The 17,292-nt window shown below is 38.5% G+C and overlaps 1 protein-coding gene across 7 annotated transcripts in view; it reads right to left on the reverse strand.

The window, feature by feature from the left end:
- DENND4A (DENN domain containing 4A) overlaps positions 1-12,475 on the reverse strand; it is a 226,173-nt gene extending 213,698 nt beyond the window's left edge. For all 7 annotated transcript variants that reach the window (XM_077128252.1, XM_077128251.1, XM_077128250.1 and 4 more), the window contains exon 1: positions 12,207-12,475. The gene's annotated coding sequence lies outside the window, so the exon portion shown is untranslated. The remainder of the gene's footprint in view (positions 1-12,206) is intronic.
- Between the last annotated feature and the right edge of the window lie 4,817 nt (positions 12,476-17,292).

Below are 17,292 nucleotides of genomic sequence, written 5' to 3' on the forward strand. Positions count from 1 at the left end.
TTGTACTGTGAAACCCCCAGTATCCTTCTCATTAATTCTCTTTTTGAGCATATTAGTTATAAATTTGGTTTCTATTACTTGCAATCAAAAGAAATTGGTTAAACAAATCTAGAAAAAGAAAAGGTAAGTAGGAATAACCAAGTGTCAGTTAATCACAGTGGTGGGAGAGGAGAGAAGGCTTATAAAAAAAAAAGCCTGTTAAACTGGTATCTTCAGGCATTCTTCAATAGAAGAAAATGAAATATATTTACCAACTATAAGTCTCAAACAATATCCAATATATTAAATCTCAGTATCGCTATGCATCAGGATAAATAAAATTCTATTATAAAGTTTTGGTGTTCAGTAAAAAAATCAGAGATTAAGGGATGGGGAATATCTTTGAAGAGTTTGTTAGAAAAAATTATTTTTTAAAGAAAAATACAGTAATACCATTTATTACAACTTAGGTAAAAAAAAAAAAGACGGGGTAAAATTCACTCCCTCCCTTTTCCTACTTCCTGCCAACCATCCTATATAAGCTGTACCCCTTCCCCTGCTCAGTGCTATCACCATCTTAGGCTTCAGCCAGCTTGCACACAGCCTCTCAATAAAGCAACTTCGATCAAAAAAAAAAAGATAGGGAGTAGAGGGAAGGCTAATTTTTCCTGGTGTTAATACCAGCCCTACTAACAAAGATATATATCATTATATTGTTTTCCCTATTCATCCACTTATATTTCTTTAAAAAAAAAATGCCACTTCAGAGTCCTCAACTAAAATACTCAGTGCTAGAAAACAATGACACTTAAAACAGGAAGCATTTCCCAATAGTATAATCATTATATGCATTGGCTTCAAAAACAAGATTGATATACAGGTTTTCCATTTTAATTTGATAGTGGTCAATTAGTATGAAGTTTCCTTTGGTAACAGATTTTTTTAAAAAGAAGAAATTTACTTTCTTTAACATTAATTTTCAAATGAATGGTGAAAAAAGAATATCAATAATTTACACTGTTCCTAGGTTCAAAACAAGGTAAACTTACTTTTGTAATAAAAATTGACCAATTTCACATAATCAAAACTTAACAAGACTGGCAAAATCTACAATTTTAACAGCAAGTTCAGAGATAAAAACAAACAGTACTTTCAAGTTCACCAAGATTATATAGATAGTCCAGGTGCTCAAAAAATAAGAAATGTTAAATTTAAGATAAAAGGAAAGGCTTATGGAAACTGAATAGTGATTTGCCATAAAAAAGATTTTAAGTAAATAAGTCTAAACTGTTTACAATAATGGAAGGCAGAGGCATCAAAAGCAATTTTTAACAACTTATATTGCCTCTAGAACATGTCTACTGAAATTTCATTTTGAGTGGCTAATATTCTGAGAACCTACTTTAAACCAAATAATAAGAAATATTACAGAAGTTTTGTTCAGAAGTCACTGAGAAGTTTTCCAATTTTTCCAATTTGCTCCTTGTTCAAGTTTTCTCTATAACATGCTGTTTTAATTTGCTAAAGCTGTCAGAAATGCAATATATAAGAAAGGGCTTGGCTTTTATAAAGGGAATTTATTAAGTTACAAGTTTGCAGTTCTAAGGCCATAAAAATGTCCAAATTAAGGTATCTAAAGAAAGATACGTTGACTCAAGAAAGGCCGATGGCTGACACATGGAAAGACATGTGGCTGGTTTCTGCTGGTCCTTGTTCCCAGTACCACTGCTTCCAGCTTCTGAGTCCAGTGATTACCTCTCTATGCATCTGTGAGCCTTCACTTGGCTCCTCTGGTGCAAAACTGGGTTCTGGCTTGCATAGCACTGCATGGCAAGGCACATGACACTGTTTGCTGGGCTTTACATCTGAAAACGTCTGTGTCCAGGCATCTGCTCTCTCTGTTGGCACTCCAAGCATCTCCAAATGTCTGTGTCTATTCGTTCTTAAGCAATTTAAAAATGTCTCCCCTTTTAAAAGACTCTAAAAAACTAAAAAAACCACCTTGAATGGACAGCCACATTTCCATCTAATCAAAAGGTCATACCCACAACTGAGTGGATTATATCTCCATGGAAACAATCTAACCAAAGGGTTCTTCCCTACAATATTGATTTAAGGATTAAAGGACATGGCTTTTCTGGGGTACACAACACTTTCAAACCAGCACACATGCTCCAAACAGTTTATTCCCCAAATTAATAAAAGGCATAAATCTTAGCAGATCTTTCCCCATCATACCGTCACCATAACAGGAAAGGATGGTTAAATGCACACAGGCTACAAAGATTAAGAATAAATAAAGCAAATTCCTAGAACTTAAAGAAAGCTATTAATAAGAAAAGTGAGCTGAAACTTAAACAAATACTAATTAAATAGCACAATTAAGAAATGTTAATCATCACCAATGTCAATTTCAAATTTATGACAAGGCAACACATGTTGAAGCTACTAGAAAAAAAACTAATGGTCAACTAGCATATTCTCAAAAGCTAGGAATGTATCTTCCATTTAAAAACCCAGGTTTGCTCATTCATTCACTATTTCATGGCCTAGTGGGGAAAACAAAAACCTGGGTTCAATTCCTGGTGCCTGCAAATGCAAAAAAATTATTAAATTAAATAACTAGTCTTCTAAAAAATTTACTTAAATACTAACAATGGTCCTATGTGGAATATGACATCCAGGGGTCAAAGTTTCCCTGGAACGTGGGACAGGACTCCTAGGGATGAGCCTAGCCCTAGCACCATGGGATCGATAATGCCTACCTAACCAAATGGGAGAAAAGAATTGTTAACAAAATAGAGCATCAATGGCTGAGAGAGTTCAAATAAAGTTGAGAGGCTATTCTGGGGGCTACTCTCAGGCAAGCTTCAGCAGATTTTGTTAATTGCCAGTGTCTGCCAAACCCAACCAAAACCATTTCTGCAAACCCTAAAGAACACCTAGATCTCTATCTGAGATTCTTCAAAGGTTCCATGCACCATGATTATTTCCAGAAACGTACAACCTCCAGATGGGTTCCTTGGCCAGATAAGTCCTGAAACCCAGAGGAGCCAGTCTTTCCAGAACATCAGCTAGTTCCATCTCCCTAATCCATATTACTGATAACCCTTTCCAACATGAACAAGTAAGAATGGGCATAGTCGAAATACCCCTAAAGACTGAGGGAATAAGCAAAGAAGAAGGAGGAGCTACAACAGAGAAGATAGGATTTAACAAATGAAAAAGATGACTCATAATATCGATATTTCTTTTAGTCTACAGAGTCTAGGAGCAGCTAGGAAGGAAGAACCTAAAATGACAGAACTGTAACCCATACCAAACTCTGAAATCTGTTCTATAACTAGTTACAATGTACTTTGAAATTTATTTCTTTTTTGTATACATGTTATAATTCACAATTAAAATGAAAATAATAATAATAACGGGAAGTTCTTATACCTTTTAAGTCATGTATAGCAGGTCAGACAAAAACTGAAATATAGTTAGTACTGTGCAAAAGTACTTAAAGCAATACCTTTTAAATCATGTATGTCAGGTCAGATAAAAACGAACTAGTATTGTGCAAAGTAATCACAGCATTGATGAACAGTTAACAATATTGTACATGTAAAGGCCTATAAGTCATTTCATATGTATACATTTTGATTCCCTAGCTGGCAAAACACTTCAGGGGTGGAAAAATTTTATTTCTGCTGCTCTAAGCAGGAGACCAGTCACATCTTGGGCTAATGCAAAATTATAGTACCAATAATATTCATAAAAATTCCATCTGGCTTTTGAAGTCAATAAAGCTTAAATAGCTTTACGTAAAACATATTTTCAGTGCATTACTGAAACATTTCTTCATAGTCTCAGAAAGAAAAGAATGTAACTATACAATAACTTGAGAAAGTACATTGGAACTTCACTACCAACAATATACACTATTATAATATATAGTGCAAAATTCACAATAGCTTGGGTGCATATTGGGCATTATACAACAGATTTAGACACTTCGAAAACCAAATAAAAATAAGCTTCACTGACATTTCTAATTATTCTAAATACATTTTAGAAAAAACCAAACTTCTTATAAATCATTAAGAAAAAAACAGCCTATGAGAAAATGAGTAAAGGATAAGTACAGGCAAATCACTGAAAATATAAACAAAAGAGCTAATACATAAAAAAAGATGAAGGGAAATTAACAATAGAACAAAAATTAAATGTCAATTCACACTTACCAGATTGACAAAAATCAAGGTCTTACAATAGTAATGGCAGGTAAGGATATGAAGAAACAGAAATTGTTTGGCAATAGCCTATAAATATCCTGAAAAGATAAAAACACTTATATCCTAGGGTCCAGCAATTTGATAATCAGGCACCTGACCTGGAGAAACTCTGGCACATTGCTTCAGAGATACAGGGATGTTCACAGTAGGTTAAAAAAAATGAAAACAACCTAAATGTTCATAAAGAGAAGAAATCATAAACTGTGGTATAATCAAGGGAATGCTACACAACAGTTAAAATGAATAAATTAGACTTACAGTATCAACAAGGATTGAGGAAAAAAAGTAAAATGAGAAAAACAAGTTTCAAAATATGTATGCCAGGAGACAATCATTAACAGCTGCTAAAATTTGCTAAAACATAAATTTTAAAAAAAAGTACCAGGCAACAATCTTAAGATGTGAACACTTTTATCTCTATTTTACAGAAGGAAACGGAAGCACAGAAAGATTAAATAAATTTCCTAAGGTCATAAAACTATTAAGAAGCAGAGTAAGATTCAACCAAGAGAGTATGGCTTCAAAGTCCACATTCTTCAAAAGCACCCAAGGTATACCCATGTATTGTCCATATATGTTTTTATTGAAAGGTAAACTGGAAGGAGACACATCAAATCCATCATAATGACTGCCTTTGGAGAGGGAGATAAGCAGAGAGGGGGAGAGGATAAAACTAGGAAGAACAAAAGGGAATTTACCTTATAGTAATATTCAAGAAAAGTACAAAGTTTTGCACTTTTTTTAGAATTCAAAGTGATAACTACAATACACATAATTCTTTTATATTAAATATATTTTAAGTAAAAATGAAAAATTAACATTTTGCATGGGGGTATGTGGGTGTTATTATTTTTTGTAATTTTCTGTATTTTTAAAACTTTTCAAGAACAAAAATGTCTTATCTATAAGTTGGTTTTACAACAAAATTTTTTTTTAATTTTAAATTTCTGATCTCCAGATTTCAACTTTTATTTCGAAATACAAACAGCTAATTGTGTAAATGTATATATATGTATATACATTTATACATTTGGAAAATGCATTATCACATGCATCAAAAGAGATGTGTTTTAGAAAAGTACACCAGAAACAGTATCCCTTACAGTACAGTTTGATGACTCACTATTCTAAGTAAAAATAAAGTATAACACTACCCAGAGAACTCCCTTGATATTTTTCTACTTTTTTTCTTGATAGTTTATCTCTTCTTTCTGCTGCTTTCTTCCTGCTTGTACTTTTCAAAAGGAGTAGGCTAAAAAAAGCAGGTACCAATCAAATCAATATTGTAAAGGAAGAACAAAGTTAGAGGTCTCACACTTCCTGATTTTCAAAACTTATTAAAAAGCCAGAGTGATCAAAACAGTGTGGTACTGGCACAAAGATAGACACATAGACAAATACAATAGAACTGAAGTTCAGAAATAAATCCATACCTATAAGGCCAACTGATTTTTTTTCAATATTCATAGTGAGAAATATCCACACACAGTCTAACCACATTATACAATCAATGGTTAGCAATATCATCACATAGTTGTGTATTCGTCACCATGATTATTTTTGAGAACATTTGCATCACTCCAGAGAAATAAATAAAAAGAAAGAAAAGAACTCATACATCCCATGAGTTTACTTTACCCTTCCCTCTCACTGACCCACAGTTTTTCAACCTACCCAAGTTTTACCCTTTATCTCCCCCTATTATTTATTTATTATTTATCCTTCCTTTTTTTTTACTCATTGGTCCACACCCTGGATACAAGGAGCATCAGATACAAGGTTTTCAACATCACACAACCACATGTAAAAGCTATATAGTTATACAATCTTCTTCAAGAATTGAGGCTACTGGAACACAGTTCAACAATTTCAGGTACTTCCCTCAAACCACTCCAATACACCATCAACTAAAAAAGGAATATGTATACAATGCATAAGAATAATCTCCAGGATAATGTCTTGACTTCGAAATCTCTCAGCCACTGAGACTTTATTTTGTCTCATCTCTCTCCTTCGCTTTTGGTCAAGAAGGCTTTCTCATTCCCTTGATGCCAGGTCCTGGCTCATTCCCTGGAGTCAGGTCCCACTTTGCCAGGGAGACTTACACAACTGGGAATCATGTCCTGTGTAGTGGAGAGGGTTGTGAGTTCACCTGTCAAGCTGGCTTAGAGAAAGAGAACCACATCTGAGCAACAAAAGAGGCTCTATGGGGGTGTCTCCTAGGCATAATTATCAGTTGGCTTAGTCTATCTGCAGGAATAAGTTTCATAGGGGCAAGTCCCAAGATTGAGGGCTCAGCGTATTGAATTGGTTGTCCCCACTGCTTGTGAAAATATCAGGAATTTCCCCAGATGCAGAAGTTGAATATCTCCTCCTTTCTTACCAGTTCCCCAAGGGGACTTTGCAAATACTTCTTTATTCTCTGCCCAAATTACTCTGGGATATATCAGGTACCACATTAACCTGTACAAACCAACAAGATCTCATGCCCTATACAAGAGTCCATGTAATTATAGTGTTCAAGTAAACTGATCATACAAGTTAAATTAGATAATGTGCTATCCAAAATATGGATTTTGCACCAAATTAACATCTCTCACTTTGGTCTCACACAGAAGCTGAAGTCTGAAAATAAGGGCCATATCATTCTTTACCCAGTATTCTGATTTGCCTTAGTCCTATCCAGATCAGCTTCATTCATATCTCTAGACAAAGTCCGGTCACTTTTCAGCTTTTTAACAGTTGCTGAATAGGGTAATGCTGCTTTTACAGCTTCAGTGCTCTAACTCTGAGTCTCACTGTCACATAAATACCTGAAGTTTCACGGAACAACCAGGTTATACACACTAGGTTAGTATCTCAGAATTTAGAAATATCAGTCACAACTCCTAAATATATGTGACTGCTGTAAGAGTTTACAATCTAGGAACCTTTACAATACTCCCCAACCTGATAACCTATGCTCTCAACTTCAATTCTTAGCTTGTATATTACAATTAATCCATATAAGTGAAGCATTATAATATTTGTCTTTTTGTTTCTGACATTTTATTCAACATACTGTGCTTATGGTTCATTCACCTAGTTGCATGCCTCACAACTTCATTCCTTCTTGCAGCCACTAAGTAGTCCATTGTATGTAAACACCACAGTTCCCTCTTCCATTCAGTTGTGTACCCTCAGGTAAGGTCAACTGGTTTTTGACAAGGGTGCCAAGTACATTAACTGGGGAAGGAATGGTCTCTTCAACACATGGTGATGCGAAAACTGGATATCCACTTGCAAAAGAATGAAGCTATTTCCCCACCTTACACCATATACAAAAACTAACTCTAAATGAGTAAAGAACCATAAAACTCCTAGAAGAAAACTCAGGGGGAAATCTTCATAACCTTGGATTTGGTAATGATTTCTTAGATATGACACCAAAAGCACAAACAACAAAAAAAGAAAAATAAGATAAAATGTACTTCATCAAAATTAAAAACTTTGTTCATCATATGACACTATCAAGAAAATAAAAAACCTACAAAATGGGAGAAAAAAATTACAAACCATATTTCTGATGTTTAATAGTCAGAATATATAAAGAATTCCTACAAACCAACAACAAAAAAACAAACAGCCCAATCAAAAAATGAGCAAAGGACTTAGACATTTCTCCACGGAATAAACAAATGACCAATAAAGCATATGAAAAGATGCTCAACATCACTGGTCATCAGGGAAATACAAATCAAAATCACAGTAAGATACTACTTCATTCCCAGTAGAATGGCTATTATTAAAAAAAAATAGTAAGTGTTGGTGAGGATGCAGAGAAATAGGAGCCTCATTCATTGCTGATGGCATGTGTACAATGGCACAGCAATCACTGTGGAAATCAGCTTGGTGGTTCCTCAAAAACTTGAAAATAGGGGTGCTCTCGCTCCCTCACTGCTGGCGGTAAGAGTGCAGGGAGGGCATGCCCACAAAAATAAATAAATAAATAAATAAAATTACCGTATGACCAGCAATCCCACTTCTTCATGTACACCCCCAAAAATTAAAAGCAGGAACACAAACAGATATCTGTACACCAGTGTCTGCTGCAGCATTATTCACAATTGCCAAAAAGTGGGAAATACAAAGGAACACTATTCAGCCATAAAAAGGAATAAAGTTTCAATACATGCTGCAACATGGGTGAACTATGATGACATCATGTTAAGTGAAATAAACCAAACACAAGAAGAAAAATATTGAAAGATCTCATTTATCTAAAATACCTACAAGAAGCAAACTCCATAGAGACAGATGGTAGTTTATAGGTTATCAGGGGCAGCGAGGTGGGAAGGGAAAAGGGAGTTGTAACATAATGGGTAAGTAGTTTCTGAGGTGATGAAAAAGAAGGGATAATGGATGTTTGGCAATAATAGCAGAATATTGCGAATATAATTAGTACCACTGAATTGTATAGGTGAATATGGTTAAAAGGTACCAAGAAATTGTCACTTTAAAAATAACAACGGCCATAGAGAAACATATATGCAGCACTTCTGAATATAAGATCCCCCAACATACAACCACATAATGTTCTAAAAATTCATTTGTAAAGAACTCAGAACCTATTTTTCCACTGGGTAAGTTAAAAGAAGATATGAACACCAGGAAAAAGATACCGCCTGAGGTTCCAGGCCATGAGTATGAAACAGCAAAGGCAAAGGATACAATATGTACTGATGGCCCAAAATGAAAAGAAAGGATTCTCAACCAGATTTTGAGGGCAGAGTCATGTTTCATTCACCTTTGTATCCTCAATGACTAGCTCACCATAAATATTCAAAGACCACTGCCTTCTAACTGAGGAAGTAATGAGGAAAAGTCTGAGTCAAGGAGTTCAGTCCCCAGCTTTGTCAACACAAAGTTTGGTGCAAGAAGCAAATAGAAAACAAGAGATTGGAGAGAAGTAACACGCATACCGATATAGAATATACACATATGTAAAACTATCACAAGGTTGGTGCTGGTTATTAAGAGAATGTCTTCACCTAAATTATTAGCAGTTTCCATTATTATATATTGCAAATAAACACCATATTTTAGGATGGTATTGCTAACAATGAATCATGAGATAGTTTCCCTGTTGGAAAAGGTTATATGTGATTTTCAGGATTTTCTCCTACAACTCCTGAAAAATTTTTAACACCATTTTTTTAATTATAAGAATAATACAGTTCATAAGAGAGAAAAGAGAAAAGTATAAACACTAAAATAAAAATCACCCATGATCACGTCATCCAGAGATAATGCCTCTTAACATTTAATGCATTTCCTGCCAATTTTTTTGGCCATGGACATATGTGCCATGTTACAAATAACAACACAATGTATTCCTCCTATTCTGCATTTTCTCTCAACATTATATTGTAGGTATCTTCTCATGTTATTAAATATTGTTTTGAAAATATGGTTTTTAAATAGCTGCAGCCACCATATGGATCTATTACTACTAATTTCATCATTCCTTTATTACTGATGGTTTTGATTATTCCAAATTTTTCACTATTATAACAACACACTATACTAAACTGTTTCTTATGTATAAAGTTCTCTATTGTTATTTCAGAACTCAAAGGGATAACTTGTTTGCTCCTCCCCACCCCTGACACACACACACACACACACACACACACACACACACGCCAAATTTACTGAGAATAAACAATCTGGGGCATTAAAAGAAAAAAAGAAGAAAGAACATCTCATCAACTTTTCTTCAATCACTCTCTTCTTCTACCTCTGTTAGGAAAGAGAATAGTCCTACAAAGATAAGCCACCTGATATCAGAGGACAAGAATAACAGGTCAATTTTCCTACTAAAGCCACTTTAGTTTTCCATTTAGAGACACGAGTCATTAATTTAAACTGGAATACCCCAAGATTTATAACATATCAAATATCTCTACTTGTATTGGTGTTTAAATCATGTTTTCATTGTAATTAAATTGCTTAGAAAATTCTGCAAATGCAAGATAATGTAACTAATACCACTCAATGGGAAAATAAGTTTTCATTTCCAACTTTCCATAACTTTTATTTTTTGAATGAATTAATAAATGAAATATAATCTTATCTGTCCCTTCCCATTTATTGCCTCCCAATTATCCTAAACATTATTCCAGTTGCCGTAAATAAACTAACAGTTCCAGGAGCTTAAGGATCAATATCTATTTAAACCAGTGATAGCTCATGTAGAAAAATTCAAAACAAATCAGCATCAGCTTCCTGGTCTTCTTGTGCAAACGGAAAATTCGCACTGCTTCACCGGTTTTCAAAAATGTAAATTTGCATACAAAAATTGACTCACAATTCTCCCCATCTGATGTCAGGATCAATTAACTTTCCTCACAAACACATTTTTAAGTAGATCCATGTTTAATCATTCAGAAAAAGAAAATTATGTAATATATGTTAACATATGTTATATAATAATAATAATAAATGCTATTCTGGACTCTCAGTGAGAGCCGAGGTTCAAAGGGAAATTGTACAAATGACGTAAAAAATTGCCCAAAATGTCTAATTCTGTCCAAAATAAAACAAAGTTCCCATAAAAGAAGCCAAATAAAATCTTTTGCTTCATTACAAGTTCAAATAGGGTTCAAATAACTCAGAAATTCTGTATACATAAGTTTTCAGAAGCAGAATCCCAGAACTATCCACTTCAAACAAACTGAATAACCTGCCCAAGAGCCCTTACTTATTAGAGCCCCCAGAGACTACTTTTTACAATAATCTCAAATGTACTACATCAGATTAGTGTAACCTGGGCTACGCTGTTTTAGAGGCGTCTCTGTCTCGTTGCCCCAAGAGGAGAGAAGAGGTAGGCTAGAGAAAACAGAACTATATACACACATACAGCAGCTTGCAATCTTGTAAAATTGTTTACACTTGGGCTCTTCTTTTTATTACTGTAAAATGCTGTACATTTTAAAGACTAACATATTCACGGAGCAATACAATTTCCGCCCTAACGGGTCTCTAGCTGGCTGACACGCGGTTTCTGCTCAGATAAATACGTGCCTGTTGGCTGATGCCTGCCCGGCTTCTGCAAACAAGAAATAACTGTCCTATAAGGTAAAACCCTCTCACCAACGTTTCAGGCGTAATCATACGTTTGAATTAAAAGCACACTGGAACTACCACAACAAGAAATCAAAAAAATCTTCCAGTTCATCTGTCATCTAAAAAGCTCGATAGGGAAAAGCTGTCGCTGCGACCCAATTTTAGATAACGAGCTTTTTTTTTTTTTCTTCTTTATTTCTCCTCCCCACCGAAAGCGATAAACTTCTAAGGGAACGGTGGTGACTACGAATCGTTTTCACACACACACACACACACACAAGACAAAAACAAGACAAAACAAAACAAACAACAACTGGCCAACTTGGACGGTGGCCGGGCTCACGCGGAATCCGCGCCCGCGGGCGGGAGGGCGGCCGGGCAGACCCCCCGGGGGCAAAGCGGGCCTCGGGACTGCGCAGGCTGCCGCCGCCGCCGCCGCCGCCGCCCGCTGGAGATGCCAGGCAGGTGGGATTCCGGGAGGCCACCTCCGTCTTACGTAACCGGCTTGTCAAAATCCCAGCTCCAGGACCTCCCCTCTCACCGCCCCTTCCCCCACCCCCAAAACAACAACAGCCCCAGGCCAGCCGCGAATAGAAAACCCGGAATGCAAACACACAACCCCCCCGCGGGGATCCTCTCCCAGCCCCGCCGCACCCTCGCAAGGCGGCCCTGGCCCACGGAGGGCGGCCCGGCTCTGAGGAGCCCCCGGGGCGGAGGTCGCGGCTACCCGCGCCGCCTCCCCGCGCCCGGCCGCCCGGCTCCCGCGCCCCCGCTGTCACCACTCCGGGCCGTGACAGCTCCACCCGGCACCGCCGTCCGCGTCGCCGCCCCCGCACTCACCGCGCCGCGGGCTCCAGCGCGAGCAGCCGGTCGAGCGCCTGGGCAGAGGCGCCGGGTCTCCCTACCTGCTGCGAGCGAACTCGAGGGGCTGAATGCCGCGGCGCTGCGAGCTAGCTTAGCTCATCCCCAGCCCGGCGCTCCGCCCAGCGCGGCACTCCCGCCCTCTCTGGCCTGCCGCTTCAGTCAGACGGGACTCCCCCTCCCCTCGCGGCTGCGGCTGCGGCTGCCTCCGCCTCCTGCTCGGGCTCCTGCCGCGGCAGCCTCCGCAGCGACCGGCGCCATCTTGGCAGTGACGGAGGGGGCGGGGGCGGGCGTCGCGGCCCGCGAGCGCCAATCGCGGGCGGACCTGGCTCTAGGGGGCTTGGGGAGGGCCGGGCCAAGGGTTATGGGGTCTCCGCGCGGGCCGCGGTGGAGGGGGCGGAGTAATGGGGCGGGGCGGGGCCGGGGTGGTGACTCGCGGTGTTGGTGGGGAAACACGCCACGGTTCCCCGTCGCGTGGGGAGATCCCGAGCCCCAGGCGGCCGTGGGCGAGAGTCACATCCTCTTCCCCTTTCGCCTCCGCGAGGCACAGGTATCTAGCTCGCGCCAACTGACCTCCTGTTCCTCCCTCCCAGGCGTCCTGTGACTGTCCAGCCAGTGCTTGTCACTTCTGTCGGAGCAGCGGCTCCTGTCCCTAGGGCGCTCGCGGGTCCCAGGAAACCCCCTGAGAGGTTAGCAGCCCCCAAGTAGGTTTCGGTTCGAAGATTAAAGGTCGAGTAAAATGGGGAACTCGGGGGTTTCTCTGGAAAGTACAGTTGATAAAACTGAAGGGGTGTAGATTACGTTGGATTACTTGCATATGGCCTACTTCACAGAGAACTGTGGTTCCACCATTAATGGTCGTTGGCAAGTTGCCCCTGAAAAATGAGGATAATAATGGTTAATTATCCCTACAGGGTCGCTGTGAGGATTCAATTCTATGGTATAAGTAAAGTGCTTAGGAGAGTGCCTGAAAGTACTCGATAAATATTAGATATTACTCCACCGACAAAGAAAAAAAGAAATAGGACGCTAAAGATCCCTCTGGTTTCAATTCAACTTTCCTAGTGCTGTCACCCCTCTTAATAACCAAGTTTATAGCTCTATTTCCTTCCTCCAGTCTTCCGTTGTATTCAGTCAGTCAGTCAGTGAACATTCAGTGAGAACACTGAGGGGACCAAGTTGGGGGAGAAGCAGAAAAGATCTGCCTTGATGGGGTTGACAGTCTATAAGTTTGAGGTGCTGTGCTTTATTAAGAGGCTTATATTATCAACCATGGCCCGTTTTGGAATGAACGGGTATGAAGCCAGTATTTTGAGTAGGAGGTATCCAAAAACAGCAGATGGGCAACATCTGCTGAGCCTAATTTTAGCAGTTTTAAGGAACAATCATCCAATAATTACAGCATCAACAATGCCTGCTTCATTACTTCCTCTCCTCCCTTAGACATGAAAGCGGGTCATACCCCTTGGTCTGCAAGCCAGTTTCAGTAATGGTGTTCCTGTATCTGTTCAAAGATGGGTTGCACGTGGATGAACCTTGCAGACATTATGCTGAGTGAAATTAACCAGTTAAAAAAGGACAAATACTGTATGATCTCACTAGTATGAACTAACATTAATGAGTGAACTTTGAGAATTTCAGTTAAGAACACAGGTTATCAGGAGATAGAAATAGGGTAGAGATTGGGCAATTGGAGCTGAAGGGATACAGATTGTGCAACAGGACTGATTGTGAAAATTCAGAAATGGATAGCACAATACTACCTGATTGTAGCACAATAATGTAAGTGCACTGAATGAAGCTGAATGTGAGTATGATTGAGGGGGAAGGGCTGAGGTCAGGTAGGAAACCAGAAGGAAAGATAGAGGTTAAAGACTGAGATGTTATAATTTAGGAATGTCTAGAATGGTCAATGATGGTGACTAAATGTATGAGTTAAAAGATGTTTTTGTGTGAGGGAGAACAAATTAATGTCAACATTGCAGGTGTTGAAAATAGATGGCATATAGATAAAGAACAATCAATGCAAGCTAGGGTCTATAGTCAACAGTAACATTGTAATATGCTTCCACTGAATGTAACAAAGGTATTATGCCAGAATTAAATATTAAGGGGGAGAGGCGTGGAATCTTTGTGGAAGAAAGGGAAATGTCTTCATAAAGATTATGGTGGCGAAGGCGTATCTATATACTTAGGTTGGATTGTATGATGTGTGAATAAAACTGTTTAAAAATGAACAAAGAGAAACAAGTGCTAGAGCAAATGCCAAGAAAGAGATGTACCTATTCACTATCAGTTGGGAAACTGAGAGAATGATGGTGGTTTCACAAGAAGCTAGAGCCCAGTGGGGTTGCCATATGATCCTGAAACCCTGTTGCTCAGTATACACCTGGAGAACTGAGTATGGGGACACGAATGGACATTTTCACACTGGTGTCTATGGCAGCAGTGTTCACAATCCACAGTGGATGGAGGTGGCCTAAGGATACAAAGGAATGAAGGGGAACTATGGTGTCTACATACAGTGGACTACTGAGCGGCTGCAAGAAGGAATGAAGTTGTGAGGCATACAACTAGGTGTATGGACCTTAAGAACTGTATGTTGAATGAAATGTCAGGAACAAAAAGCCAAATATTATCATGCCTCAATCATATGGGCTAACTATAATATAAAAAATAGGTGAAATGGGGCGGGCCACAGTGGCTCAGCAGGCAGAATTCTTGCCTGCCATGCCGAAGATCCGGGTTCAGTTCCCAGTGCCTGACCATGCAAAAAAAAAAAAACAACTCAGTGAACTGAAGTCGAGAATATGGGTTATCAGGTTGGGGAGTACTGTAAAGGGTCCTAGATTGTAAACTCTTACAGCAGTCACATATACTCAGGAGTTGTAACTGTTATTTCAAAATTCTGAGATACTGAGCTGTTTGTTTATAACCTGGTCGTTCCCAGAAACTTTGGATATTAATGTGACACTTGAGACTCAGAGTTAGAGCCCTGAAGCTATGAAAGTCAGCAGTACCCCACACAGGAACTCTTTAAAAAGTTGAAAAAGGGATCAAACTTCAAGTAGAGATATGAATGAAGCTGATCTGGATAGGACTAAGGTAAATCAGAATACAAGGTAAAGGATGATATCATCCATGTTTTAAAACTTCAACCTCTGTGTGAGACTAAAGGGAGAGATGTTTATTTGGTGCAAAATTTATATTTTCATTTCCTAATTTAACTTGTATGGTCAGTTCAGTTGAACACCATAAGTACATGGAATCTTGAAAAGGGCATGAGATTTTTGTTGGTTTGTACAGGTTAGTGTGAAGCCCTGATAAATCCCAGAGTAATTTGGCGAGTGCATAAAGAAGTATTTGCCAAGTCCCCTTGGGGAATGGGGAGAAAGGAGAAAATATTCGACTTCCCCATTTGGAGAATTTCTGATATTCTTGCAAGTAGTGGGGAAAACCAAATCAATAGGCTGAGCCCTCCATCTTGAGGCTCGCCCCTATGAAACTTATACCTGCAAGGATAGGCTAAACCACTTAAAATTAGGCATAAGAGTCACCCCAGAGAATCTCTTTTGTTCTCAAATGTGGCCTCTCTCTCTAAGCCAGCTTGACAGGTGAACTCACTGCCCTCCCCACTACATGAGACATAACTCCCAGGTGTGTAAATCTCCCTGGCAACGTGGGACAGAAATCCAGGGATGAGACGAGACCCAGCATCAAAGGATTGAGAAAACCTTCTTGACAATAAAAGGGGAAGAGAGAAACAAGACAAAATTAAGTTTCAGTGGCTGAGAGATTTCAGAGTCTAGAGGTTATCCTGGAGGTTATTCTTATGCATTATATAGGTAGTCCTTTTTAGTTTATGGTGTATTGTAGTGGGTGGAAGGAAGTATCTGAAACTGTTGAGCTGTGTCACAGTAGTCTTAATTCTTGAAGACGATTGTATAAAGATATAACTTTTGCAATGTGATTGTGTGATTGTGAAAACCTTGTGTCTGATGCTTCTTTAATCCAGAGTATGGATAGATGAGTACAAAAAATATGGGTAAAAAATAAATAAATAAAAGAGGGTCAAAGGTTAAAATAAATTGGGTAGATTGCAATACTAGTGGTCAATGAGAGGGAAGGGTAAGGAGTGTGGTATGTATGAGTTTTTTCTTTTTTCTTTTTATTTCTTTTTCTGGAGTGATGCAAATGTTCTAAAAAATGATCGTGGTGATGAATTCACAACCATGTGATGATATTGTGAGCCACTGATTGTACAACATGTATGGAATATATGTGTGTGAAGATTTGTCAATAAAAATATTTTTAAAAAAAAAGATGGGTTGCAATATCTGTTATCAGTTACCTTCTTAGAAGTTTGGATAGTGCATATCTATAATAATGACAAACTTTTTAATGAGGTAATTTTAAATTAATTGCCATTCTGTCTAACTTTAGTTTATAATAAAGTTCCTATATGAAAGTTTGCCTATAAAAAAGAATCAGTCAACATCAGTAAGCAGCACTTAAAAAAGTGTGTGCTCAGGAAAAACCTTTTAAGTAGCTCAGAGCCCTTAACATTCATATCCTGAGTCTTCTTAATGTCCCCAGACATGTGTTACTATCATCACAGTTAAACTTAAACCCTAAATGTGATTTGCACAAGGGAGTATAATAATAAGACACAGGCCAGATAGAAAATTGTGGCTTACAAATTTTGGTCCCTTGGCGTTTCCAAAATTGTCAGTTTTTACACCTGGAATTCTATCTGGCTATTTCTTAGACATTATTTTAAAACACTGTGGTTTGAATACTCCATTAAGGAGAACTATGAAACCAGTAACAGTTGAAAGTACAGGCACCTCAAGCTGTTGTACAGCTTAATCCTCTCCACCTGGTAAGTCTATGCACTTTAATTACTGTTCCAGAAGTTTCCCACGTCTTTAAATGAAAACACTGGAAACTTCTATAAAGCAAGTCCTTGATATCTATGCCCTGGGGCTTCCTTATGGGTGAAAAAGCCTCTCACCAGGAATCTTGTAGTCCTTTAGAAACTCTTTGAATGTGTCCCAAAGCAGGA

Source organism: Tamandua tetradactyla, chromosome 14, assembly GCF_023851605.1.
Source record: "Tamandua tetradactyla isolate mTamTet1 chromosome 14, mTamTet1.pri, whole genome shotgun sequence".
Classification (NCBI taxonomy): Eukaryota; Metazoa; Chordata; class Mammalia; order Pilosa; family Myrmecophagidae; genus Tamandua; species Tamandua tetradactyla.